Source organism: Trachurus japonicus, chromosome 5, assembly GCF_045865225.1.
Source record: "Trachurus japonicus isolate A0001 chromosome 5, Traja_1.0".
Lineage (NCBI taxonomy): Eukaryota > Metazoa > Chordata > Actinopteri > Carangiformes > Carangidae > Trachurus > Trachurus japonicus.
The window spans coordinates 31141872-31155202 of NC_140911.1; positions in this window are offsets into that span (position 1 = coordinate 31141872).

Genomic DNA, 13331 nt, shown 5'->3' on the forward strand with positions numbered 1-13331 from the left:
CTTTCCTCCTCTCTGTTCTGATGGCTATATGAATGTCTTAATGGCTGTTCTCCAGCAGCTCTGCTTCTCCTCCCTAAACTTGACTCTAATAGGATACAGGGCTTTTCCACTGATTGGTTTGCTAGAGAATAAAATTGGCTCTTAACTGTACCTCAGTGCTGAGCGCCACCCTAATCCAGCCACCCCAGGCTGCCAGGCTCCGTTGTTCTCCCTCAGCTCTCCCGTATGCTCTGATACGGATCTGATCCCCTGCACAATTTCATGCCTGCTTTGCCCTCTTCTCCTACAGCAAAGCATCAATTACCCTCATAAAACAAATTCTGCCCCTTCAGAAGCTTCGGCCTAACGCCTAACCCCCCCCCAACTCCCGTATCTTCACAGCGGCCAAATAGCCAGAACTCGCTTTAAACTTTGAGCTTTCCGTGGAACTCTCGGTACATTTTAAACGTGTACTGTTGTGAGAATCACAAAAAAAAAAAAAACGCAACAAAGATTAAACACGACTTCGACCGCAACAACCCTGAGTACAAAATCTACCATCCATTCAAGCAGATCTCAAATCCTTGAATGGACAATAGATGATGCACATCTGCACCAACACACTTTTACATAAATAGCCTTGAAGAAATGAGAGATTTTTTTCCCCACATCTATATGAGAGAGAAGCACTACATTTCAATTCAGGGCTCAGAAACCAGACTGTGCAGCAGGGCGACTCACTTACTCCCTGACCTTTGACTTCCATCTCTGCCGGGCTAATCCCAGGTTAATGACTGGGCCAAAGAACGTCAGCAGGGGACACAACGGTCATCTTGAAATACATAGCTACACACACAACTACACACATACACACACCTCTGAACTGAAGCAACACTGCTGCACTTGAAAACTCTGTCAATTCAAATATTATAAAACAAATCTTTGTCAGTATTTAAATGATAGTTTCCTTTTTTTATAGTAGTGGAAGAAATACTCATTTACAGTTCAGTGCTTTACAGTGGAACTGATGTAAAAGACACTTCAGACTACTGGTCACATGAAGTCATTAGATTATTAATAAATCAGATTTAAAATGCAGTAGTTCAGTCCTGTGTCTGCCCCCTCCTATTGGTCACATGATAAATCTGAAAGGTTGTGTGATGTTTTTTCCTGTACAGGTATTATTAACCTTTTTTTTAAAATAATAATAATAATCTGCTGTTTTTTAAAGCCACCTGATAAATTTAGGGGACATTTGTGTTTTGTATAGACACATGGAACAACACAAGTGATTATTGCTTCTTCTTTTTTTTTTTTTTTAACTGGGCACCAGGCCAAAAGGTTTTGTAGTCACACTTAGTGTGTTTATTTTTATCTTACATGATTCAAATTTTATATGGCACTGTGGACACATTCAATTTTAATTCTGTACAATTCTGCAATGGCAAATAATCCAATTCAAATTCATATTTAGCATTTAGCAATAATAATTAATTATGTTAATAATGTATATTAATGTTAATTAATGTAAATCTAATAGTTGTGATTCTGAATTCATATCTACAGTAAGTCCAGTGCTTGTGTTAATGTTAGGGATGCGGCTTATTTTGTGCGACATCAGGAGGTCCATGGTCGACACTGATCGTTTTTGGCTGCATTGCAGATATATTGTTTTGTTTTGTTTTGGTAGCCTGTTGCTCGCTGGTGCAGAGAACAAGGTGGGAGACAGGACAACATTAAACAGCACACAGTGTTCCTCTCAGACACCAGAGTATAATCCACAGGTGATCAGTGACTAGAAGCATTCACTCCAAACTCCCAATCACGTATTGGTAGCTGATCAATGAGGGCATCCCTCCTTAATGTGCTTACTTAGTTCCATATGTCTATATGTGCAGTTTCTTTCTCCAAACCAAAGCTTGTGCAGGTGATTTTCTCTTCTGTCCTCACCCACACGTATCAACATGCACAAACCAAACAGCAGCGATTTATCTTGCTGTTCACTGTGCCCTTGCTCACATCTCAACAGCTCAGCCGACTCCCTGCCATAGATTTACAGAATAATTCTCCAAAGAATATATTGACTGTGCATCAAGGTCAATGGTAATTCACTGCCGGCTCTCATTTAAACAATCTATCTGCAGTTAGCGCTTAAAAATTAAGAACTTAACATTTTTAAAGCGCTCATTTGGTAAAGGTTTTCTTTTAGGTGTCTGCTAATGACTTATTGAGCATTTTCTTTCATGAGTTAATTAGCATTCAAATACAGAAGGTACTTAATTTCAGAGCAATTATCGTGTGATTGGCTGGCCCACATGAAAATGTTGCGTGCGTCCCGTTCTGTTAAACCCTCATGGGCTTCTGTATGAACTGATTTACTTGTGCGTATGTGTGTCTAGATGTGTGTGTCTTTGGATGCCTGTATGTACTATTGTTGACACAGTGTCCACTGTGTGTGTGTAATGTGTGTGTATTTGTGTATATAAGTACAAAAATATCTCATACCCTTGACCGCTCATAAGCAGGTCCTTGACTGCTTTGTATTCTCCCGGTCAAGCAGGCAAATAGCAAGTAGCAGGTGGACAACATCTGCTGTGCAAAGTGAGGCTCTAAATAGAAGGAAACATTACAAACACAAGGTATTCCATCAATATAATTACTTTCACACAAATGCACATGAGCACACACACACAGAGACACGCTCACTCGCATTGTGGATGTATAACATTGGGCCTATAGGGGGCTCTGGGATCATGATCCTTCTTGTAGTGAGGAAGAGATAAACAGGAAACGCTTTCCGCAGCAGTCAGCTCCTTCGTCCTATCGGCCGCCGCTCGGCATTTATCTCGAAAGAATCCCGCGCACACATGCTGGAAATGCCTTGAGATTTCTGAAGTTAATTACAGCATCAAATTAAGTGCATGACAAGTGCCAATAGAAGGCCATTGGAAGGGTCTTTAATCCGCTCCGCTCCCCGGACTCTCCTCCGTGGCACCTCAAGCGCCACCTCAGCCACTGTTTACCAAATTAAAAAAAAAATCCCAGCTGCAGCAGGCAATCAACAAGCGCGTGGATTTACACGACTCCATCCCCCTCACTTGTTTGTTTGTGCGTTATTGAAAGGAAAGTGATGCATGATTTAATTGAATGAGGTCCCTTTTTGCAGCCAGTTTAAGGGGGTAAATTTGATTGCAGTTTTAATTAACCGGCGTAGTTCGCCCCTTTCATTGGTCCAAGGGATTACAATTATGAACACAATGAAGCAGCGGTTGTGCGGTGATTTGGTCATTTGTACTCGAGTGGGGTTGTTCTGCTGCGCCTTTAAAGATGCCAGAGCTGCTCGCGCACACACACACGCTGGAGGTGGCTGCAGTGGGAATTGAGGGGCACTTCTAATCCAGGATACGAAGGCCTGAGGTTCAGTATGTACGCAGAGCTACAAGTTGGAGACTCTGAGGGAGGAGTAAGTTTGTGCCAACTAATTTACTGTCTCTCACCTACTGTTCACTTATTTGCAGGGAAAGGTTATTACCATCATTATTGTTATTATTAACAGAACATTTTTGTGTTAGCAAAACAGCGGGAAAAGCGACCAGACCTGCATAGTTGATGTGTTTTTTGTAAAATAGTAACCAATAAAGAATATTTTTATCCATTTTTCCTCTAACAAAATACAATCAGCAATAATGAGGAAAGCTGGCAGGAAAACATGAGCAATTTGCAGTTTTTTTAAAGCACCAATATACTAATATATCACTCCTCTTCCTATTTTTGAACCATCCTGATAGTTTGAAATCAGTCAGAGTCAGAACAGGTCCGGTGTGCTGCTTTGTCCTGAGTCGTGCTGCCTGGCCAACTCCCTGTGCAGATGAAACACTAGCAGAGTCCTTAGTAAATTCACCACCTGGATTTTTATCTCAACAGGGCTAATAGGAAGCAGCCAAACACTCCATTTCTCTGCATCTCCTTCTTTATCTTGTTCTTTTAACGGAGAGGAGGGATGTAGGAGATGACAGTGGTGTAACTTGGTTCTGGGGCCGCTGACCCCGATTCCTAAGTGATATTACTGGTGCTAGTGGCAATCTGCCACTTATCAGAGGAATCGCACAGGATTCACTGTGAACAGATTCCCTCTGTTCTGTGGATGAATTCTTCATTTACATTAGCATTACATTAGCATGCATATCACAACACAAATATACCCATGCACAGTATATCTTTGTCAATCTAATGAAAATAAAACAAACGAGGCCTGTTCCAAAATTTATGGGCAATCATTCCTCATTTACAAATAATTTACATATTAAAGTCCCATTCTTCTCAGCTCTAAGTGGTGTATATAGTATAGTCTACAATCTGCATAAACATATTTTTCACTATATTTAATCACTGATCTCATTTCTTTCCTGTGTCTTTTTTTCTACCTTTTATTCTTGAAGAGCTGGCACTTATAAATGAACTTAAATCTGACAGACACACAAGGTAATCATTTCAAACTAAAACCTAGAAAAAAATGTTTTCAGAATAATATTATTAGTCATATTTATACTTAATGCAGAGATGCTGAATAGCAGGCCGACAGCTGATAGGAAATAGATTTACATACTGAGAGTAGTATAAGGAAGATATCATTACATATTCACATTTATCCCTTTATGTCATGGATTAAAGTTCAAACATCACATGGCTGTTTTAAATGTAAATCAGTGTGACGCTGTTTGGGCCTGTAGTTTCTTCTTGTTTTCACACTATTCAGCATCTTTATGTGTTATTATGAAAAGACTGAGCGCAAATAACATTTAAATTACCTTCCTGAATGATCAACAGCTGATGCTCAAGAGGTAGGTGACCTCTTTCTCTTTCTACCAGTCGTGCTCACACCAATACAAAGAGCAGAGGGCGTGGCAGACACAGACAGAACCCCCCCCTCCCCTCACCCTCTCCCTCCCTCCCCCCTCCCCTACTGTAAATGAGCAGCACTGGTTTAGATCAGCTCCTCCTGGCCAAATGGGTTGTGTCAGCTCACAGAGAGCATCATCATCACGCTGCTTAGTTTAGACTGGCGCTCCGCTGGGAGGAGCAAGCTAATGCATTACAATCTGCAGACACACATGCAGCGCGCACGCATTCACGGATGCGCGCACACACACAAAAACAGAGTAATGAGATTCAACACATCAGAGACAGAGGTCGCTCCAGAGAGGTGGACGGGGGTTGGACGGAATTTAGATAAACCGAAGAATGAAGTCAAGAGGAGGCTGAATTACCTCAAGACCTCGCTCAGCTCAGTCGCCCGGCACTACACAAACACAAACACAAACACACACATATATTCAAGCGCATACACATACACAGCACTGAGGAAAAACCACAGCGTGTACCTTCATGCCAGGGACACATCAACATGTTGTGGCACACGTTCACTTTGGTGCCCTTCGTCTTATTCCGTCTGTGCGGTTTTGTGATACGGCACAGGGCCCTGGTGACCGTGTGAGTTTAATGCCATACTGATGAGGTCAAAGAGAGGGGAGAGTCAGGTTAATTAGGAGCTGCTCAGAAATCTCAGGTTGAATGATGATTACAAATCCTCCAAATGTTAACAGGAAGAAAAAAAAACAGGATAAATATAGCTGGCAGATCAGCTGAATGGGAATGTGGAGCAGAGTGACGACAGACAGAGCCCTCCCAGGAGATGGTATCTCTCAGAATTAGGTTATGATAGTGTACTAGATAGAAGGAGGGACAATTATCACATCTCCTCCCGTCCGGCCACACTCTGTGATTGATAAGACGCCCTGTGGGCTCCGAGTGCTGTCACCGTTCCCTCTGTTCAAGTCTGTGTCTGTGTCTGTGGAGATTTTATTGCTATTTTTTTTTACTGCTAAAGCTTTTGTATTTTACTTCCTGTAAAATGAAATGTGGTTGTAGTGAAAAGGATAACATTAGTTGCAAAAAATAAAAACATGTCCTATAGGAAAATAAACATGCAGGGACATTTAAATTAGGAAGAAATGAGCTAACTGTAAAATCCAACTGTGAATCCTTAGAGCTTAGTTAATTGCACAAACACACACAGACACACACTGGCACAAAGCAGAGTTAAAGTAGTGCAGAAAGCTTGGACTGCAACACAAAGCAGAGCAATAGAAAAAAGAGAGAGACAGAGAAAACAATGTTTTGAGAAAGTCCTCTGAAAAGAACAAGAAGAACAACACCACCGACTGAATGAAAAGATTTCAGCTTCCACTGGTTGTGTTGATGTTTGTTATTTCATGAGGTTTTATTGATTATTCTTGTCTTCTTCATGTTTGTCTTTGTTACAGTTCTGGAACGTGTCATTGATGCCGTCATTTTCATTTCCAAAACTTGAGCTACTCAACAAGAAGACAGTGGTGATCTCAGGGGATAAAAAAAATAGTTACGGATCAAAATGAAAACAGTTGTTTTATGAATCTCTCCATACAGGCAGCGTGAAGACAATGGTAGAGGAGACCAGAGAGACCTCACCAAAGATACTTTACTTTGACAATGGCTCAGTGATTAGATAGATAGATAGATAGATAGATAGATAGATAGATAGATAGATAGATAGATAGATAGATAGATAGATAGATAGATAGATAGATAGATAGATAGATAGATAGATAGATAGATAGATAGATAGATAGATAGATAGATAGATAGATAGATAGATTTGTTTTCAATTTTCAATTTTCTTCTGATTGGTCCGTCTGAAATTTGACATTTTTGTGTCAAAATGTTCAGAAGAGATGTGGCTTGTGAAAAAGACTCCAATATTTGCTTCAGTTCCTATGGGGCGAGAGTATTGATCATAATCTGTGCTCAATCTGGAGTCAACAGACTAAAGACCTGCTGCTGGTGCTGCTGCTGTTCTCCTAATAGGGTGGGGTGGGGGAGAAACCCACATGACACAGATACAGGAAACGGACTCGTCTTGGGGCGTCTTGTTTCTTCTAAACCGTCTTTGACTTCACACACTTGGGACAAAGCCCCCCACCCCAACCCCACCCCCAGGAATCTAGCCATTGGTAAATCCCTCCACAAGTGCTTGATTTGTACCAACCAAATTGTCTAGGGGCATCTCAACTGTTATCCACCTTTTTCCGAACGTCAAAAACGGAAGCCGGTTTTGCTCTTCTGGTGGAATACGTTTCCATGGTTTCAGTAGTCGCGGTAAATGCATGGATCTCTCTTCTTTTTTTGTTTCATTGAAAATCTGTAAAACGCATGGATCATCACGCCAGCTTTTAACAATGGATATCACACAAATGGACATCCACTGTTAAAAGCCAGCGTTAATAGATCCATGCTTTTACCGCAACTATGACAACGACTGAAACCATGGAAATGTACAGTAAACATACAATTCCACCGGAAGAGCAAAACCAGCTTCCATTTTTGACGTTCGGAAACTTGTGGATACGGGAGAAGATAAAATAAAAACATAGAAAAGATCTAAAAGGTCTGATTCAATTAAAGCCTCACACTGCAATACAGAACAAAACGACAATTAAGTACAACAGCTGCAAACAGACATAAGAGTGGTAGAGATTTAAAGGTTCATGTGGGTTAGATCAGTGGTCACAGACGAGTCCTGTCATCTAGTGCTCAGCCTCCTGTTTGAAGTGTGAAATAGACCCTGTTGCTCTGATGGGATACTGGAGATGGTTTTCTGAGCTGGTTCTGTGAGAAGTGAAGGTGAAATTGACCTGGTGATGAACTCCTGCCTTATGCTGCGTCTACTAAGTAGAGCAGGAGGTGTTACAGGAGTTATTATCTGGAACCTGACAATAACATCTATGGCTAGGGTTAAGGATGTTTGCATGTAGATATGTGTTTAACAGTGTGGGTAAGATACTGTACAGAGAACTCCACACACTGCAACTTCTAAAAAACAACTTGACAACACATGCGCTGCACAAACTCACAACACAGTGGAAGTGTTTCTGGGGACACAAATAAGTGACGGACCTGGTTGGGGCACACTCTCATTCATCGCTTTTTGACTTTTGAAGTTGTAAAGACGGCTACCTGTTGATGTGTTTGTTTGGAGCGCTTTAATATTAATGCTGCATGATTCCAACATTGTAAATATTTACTGCGCTGTAATTGGGAAATGCAGTGCTAATGTTATCTGAGAGCCCAGACAGGTCCAGGAACTTTTGTGTTGTGTTGTGAGTCTTTGCAGCTCATGTGCCATCAAATTAATGAAACCGTTTTCTGAATGTGTCGTGCTTTTGTGCCGTGTGTTTTTTTGTTTTGTTTGCTGCAGTCCATTGAGCTCTCAGGGCCACCGTAGATATGGTCTGATCTGTAAACATGCGATTCCTAGTTGAGTTGAGCACCAGCTCTCACTGCACCACACATTACACAAAAAAAATGTCTCTTTTCTTAAAGGGATACTTCAAACCCTTCGTTGGCATGACAGTGAGTAGAAAATTGGTGAATTATCGATTTTGGGTGGAGAACTTTCAGAGTTATCAAAACGCTTTTTGAGTTCCAGATGGGGGTCCGGCTCGCAACAGGATTTGCTGCAAGATGTTCTTCCGTGTTTACATCATACATCCAACGGTTTACAACAACAAATTAACATATTGCAACAAATCTCGTACATGTACACAAACATCAACAGAGCCACTGGGAGCTACAACAACTTTTTCATGTCGCGGCTTCAGTACAGACGAGCAGTAGGGAGGTATTTGGATGTTTCATAGTGTGTGTTTTGGACGATTCAAAACTGAGCTCTATCTGCCGCCATTACATGAAAACCCATTTCCAGCCGGACCCCCCCCCCCTAGAACTCCAAAAGCGTTTTGATGACTTTGAAAGTTCTCCAAACCCTTCCTTGGCATGACGGTGAGTAGACAATTGGTGAATTATCGATTTTGGGTGAAGTATCCCTTTAAACCAACTATAGTGTTGCCTACAAAAGGTGATGGTGTAACTGCATGGATGTCATCTCAACCTGACCTTCCACAGACTTTCCCCTCTAATCTTTAACCTTGTTTTCTACACTGATCTGTTTATAGACGATGGAGTGCCATATGCAGGGAATGTAATTTGTGATAATTTTTCAATTATTGAGAGCGCTGCCCTGCCAGAGAGGGCTGGCATAGAAATGCCCTGAAAACTCTCTGGTTGAAATTGCAACGCATTCTGCTTATCAGCAAGTGTGAGGGCCGTCAGACTCGAGTCCAAACTTCCCCCTCGTAAGAAGAGGCCCTTCTCCACAACCTCTTTGGACCGTCCTGAAGGACAGCAACCCCCCACCCCCCCACCCCATGTCTAGCTGATGTTCGGTTTCCACAATATTGTCAATAAGCCCAATAAACTGTGGAGAAGGAGAGAAAAACACCGACCTCAGCCCTCACTAGCAAACAGCAGTTGCTGATAATGGCCCAAATCCTCAGGACTGTTACGTGTGGATTCATCCCATACAACACACAAGAGACTCACTGATAGCTCTGACATTTACTGCTGGTGACCAGTGTTCAGATTACCCAGCAGCTCCTGGGAGAGCCAACCTCACAGACAGCACTCATTACAAAGTAGCCTGTTACATAACCTTACAATACAGTAACTATACACAACAATACAGCCCATAATCTACACTGCCAAGAGCACTGGCACATCATAAAGGAGTTTTTGCTCTGTTATCCTGCTAGTTTCACTGATTTTAAACCTGCATCCTTTAAACCTAACATGTTTATCCATCACATGATGTCCTTTTGTTGTTGTTATTGTTGCTTTCTGTTCTTTTTTCTTTCCTTTCATTTATACACTTCCTTTACATATTTATCTTTTTGTTCATTTTGCCGATTACTTTTGTATTATTATTCTCTGCTTGCATTGCAATAGTTTACTGTGTGTAAAAGGATGATTCTGTAATACGACCTGCCACACCTGCAGAATGTTGAATAAAAAATGCTTACATGTTGGTAAGCAGCTGCTGCATGGGATGCAATCTAACAAGAAGCCTGCAGTGGATGAGGTTGATAGTGAACCAACAGTGGAGCTGCAGGCTGTGAAACCAAAACAATGATTTCAAAGACACCAACACCAGCTGCAGAGTCCCAGGAAAATATCTGTGGGTTCATTTCCACGAGTGATGTCCGTCCTCATCACACAGTCATTTAATAGTGCAGCTTTAGGGATTTGAACATTTGGCCAATGGCGATTTTGTTTTCACTTAAGTAACCTTTTAACTTAAGTTGTGTGTTTCACCACAGTTCAGTTCAAATCCATTAAAGCAAAAATGTTCTCAATTTTCCGTTGGAGACGCGCAGCTGCCAAGCCATTTGCAATAAAGGGTCACTCAGCAACGAAGATAAGCGTAATTTCGTTTTACTTTGCTTGTGCACTTTATTTTATGGCCTCCAGTTGTGCCACTTTCATCCATTTAGAACCCTGTTCTGGCCTGGACGTTAGTCATGGAGATAATTTCCAAAAACACTCTTTTCTAAAAGGGAAAATTAACTTTTAATCTGAGTTCATAATGTACTATTTGTTTTTACCCTTTTTTAACTAGTAATGTTGGTTTTGCTACAGGGCGTCTATTATTCTCTCCACTACTGGATACAGTCATTTATTTATACAAAAATGTTTTCAGGCACTTGCACAACACACTGGAAGGACAGGAGGTGCATATCGACATTTCAATGAATAATATGCAAATGGGGCGTCTTCTCCTTAGAGAAACTGAAATCAACAAGTGCTGCTGTTTCTGCAGTTTCACAGGATTATATATGAATTTCTGCTGTGTGTTCTCCAGCTCTGTGTGAGGAACACCAGGAAACACTGTGTCCCACCACAGAGCTCATCTGTGAGAGGTGTTTTTAAAGGGATAGTTCACCCAAAATTCAAATCACACTCATTATCTACTCACCCTGTCGACTAAGGGCTGGGAGAAGTTTCAGAGTCCTCCGTGCCTTCTCTGAGTTACAGCGGGGCTTGGCGCAGCACTGCATGTCCATATGACGGTTGCGAACGGAGCTCACTTTTCTTTGTCCAAAAAGACACACCAAAAAACCATCCAAATACCTCCATGCTGCTCGTCTGTAATGTCCCTCTTGTATTGAAGCCCCAACATGAGAAATTGTTCCGAAAAAAATTTAATAAGTATATGTTTTAAGCTTGTTTGGAGCGGAAGCTCCCAGCACTGCTCTTCCTGGTCCGTCCAAATCTTGCGCGACTTGCATTGACACCCAGTTCACGGCTCCACAAATCGCGCGAGATTCCGGCAGAGCAACACAGGGAGCTTCCGCTACAAACAATCTTAAAACATATACTTATTTATACTATGGAGGTATTTGGATGTCTTTTTGGACGAAGAAAAGTGAGCTCTGTTCGCAACCGTCACATGGACATGCAGTGCTGCACGGATCCCCGCTGTAACTCAGAGAAGCCACGGAGGACTCTGAAACTTCTCCCAGCCCTTAGTCGACATGAGGGTGAGTAGATAATGAGTGAAATTTGAATTTTGGGTGAACTATCCCTTTAACCGCGGTCCTGCAGGTCGCACACTCTGCAGCTGACTGAGGAGGAGACAGAGGGAGAGACAGAGGACAGGGGGACGAAGGGAACAGAATTATGACTAAGGCTGCTGGCCTTATCGTGCCTTACATGCTGCCTTTCCTGTACATTGCCTTGTGTTACTGAGGTGTAGACTGAACTAAAGGCAGGTTCACAGAAACATAGTTAAAAAAAAAGAGCAACATGAGACTATTGTTTGATTTTTTGTTGTTGTTGTGTTCGAAAGTGTGCATCAATTCAGATCTCAGCAGCCTCAGTTTTTCTTTTCTCTCTCACTACCCCCCCTTACACACACATAGCCACACACACTCTCTCCTCCATGCACACAAAATGTACAATTTTTTTTCCAATACTTCCCACATCTCTCCACCCACACCCCCTTCCACACAGAGATAGCAGCACATGTATAATTGCAGTGTGCAACAGTGCGCACCTTAGAGGAAATAATTACCAGCATAAAAAGAGCAATTACTAACCTGGCAGAGAGTTGCAGTGGATTTTAATGCTTCTGCCAGTAACGTCTGCTCACATACCGCTCTTTGTTTGTTTGACTAATGGTTTCTTTTGAAGGATAAACAAGCCACATTTACCAAATGCTAAAACGCCGTCTGTTTTGCACACACATTTAGACGTGAAACGGGGTTCTGTGACAATCGGGGTGAGCAGAGAACGCTGCAGAGAGACACAGGGCTCAAGGTTAATGTGAGTTTGAGTCATGTAACCAAACATTAAAGAGGTTTATAAGAATTGACTTTTGAGAAAGGCCCTCCTTCAGTTCAATACTTAATATCCAGTTTTGATTAGCTGGTGTGTCATTCCGATCCCTTTCATCTGTTATGAATAAGCGCTTGCCAAACCGGCTGTCAGTGCAGGACAGTTATTCATTTTCTTCTTAAACGTCATTATGAGAGGATGACTAAAGTGATAAGAAGACCAGAGGGACTGAGTGGCTTTGTGATTTGCATTACAACTGCTTAGCTCTGTGCAGAAAATGAAAAGATGCATTAAGGCGCATGGTCACATACACACCATTAATGAAGAGGAGGAAATCACAGCAGAGTTTTGGGGGATGTTTCTTTAACTACTTCCGGGAAAACACTTTATTGGAGAATTAATCACAATGTGTTCTCCGCCTGCTGGAAACGACCATCTATCTAGCCAAGCCTCGGCTCATGCCCACCACACCACAGTACTCACTTTTCAATGCACAACTGTTGTCTCTAGGCTTCAGACATCTGATTTTAAAATACTACTACTGGGGATCATCATTTGCCATCACATCCTTCATGTAACTGACCAATGCAACAAAGCAAGAACTAGAGAGATGAATAACAGGTTTTCAGCTCCATGTGACCCAAAGCCCTTTAGCCTACTGCATGTACTCCCCCCTCCTCCACCCATTCCTGTTGACTCTCCTGTCCTGTTAATAAAGACAAATGCCCCCCAAAAAAGCAGCAGGTCAATAAAACTCACCACAGTCTAATTTAACAAATACCTCCAGTTACCAGAGCTAGAACAGTTAGAGATTGTTGACAAGAACAACCACTGGGTTGCTGGTCGTTTTTAGAATATGAATTCATGCAAAAATAAAAGAATAGGTTAAATTCATGCACACTGTCAGTACTGAACGAACATTTCAGATTCAACAGTTCAGCCCTGGAATTTAAAATCCAATCCAATCCACTTTATTTATATAGCATGTTTTAAAAACAACAAGGTTATCAAAGTGCTGCACAACAAAGTTAAGGTTAAAATACAGTAAATTAAAAGCATATAAAAGCACGCAAGCAAGAAAAACA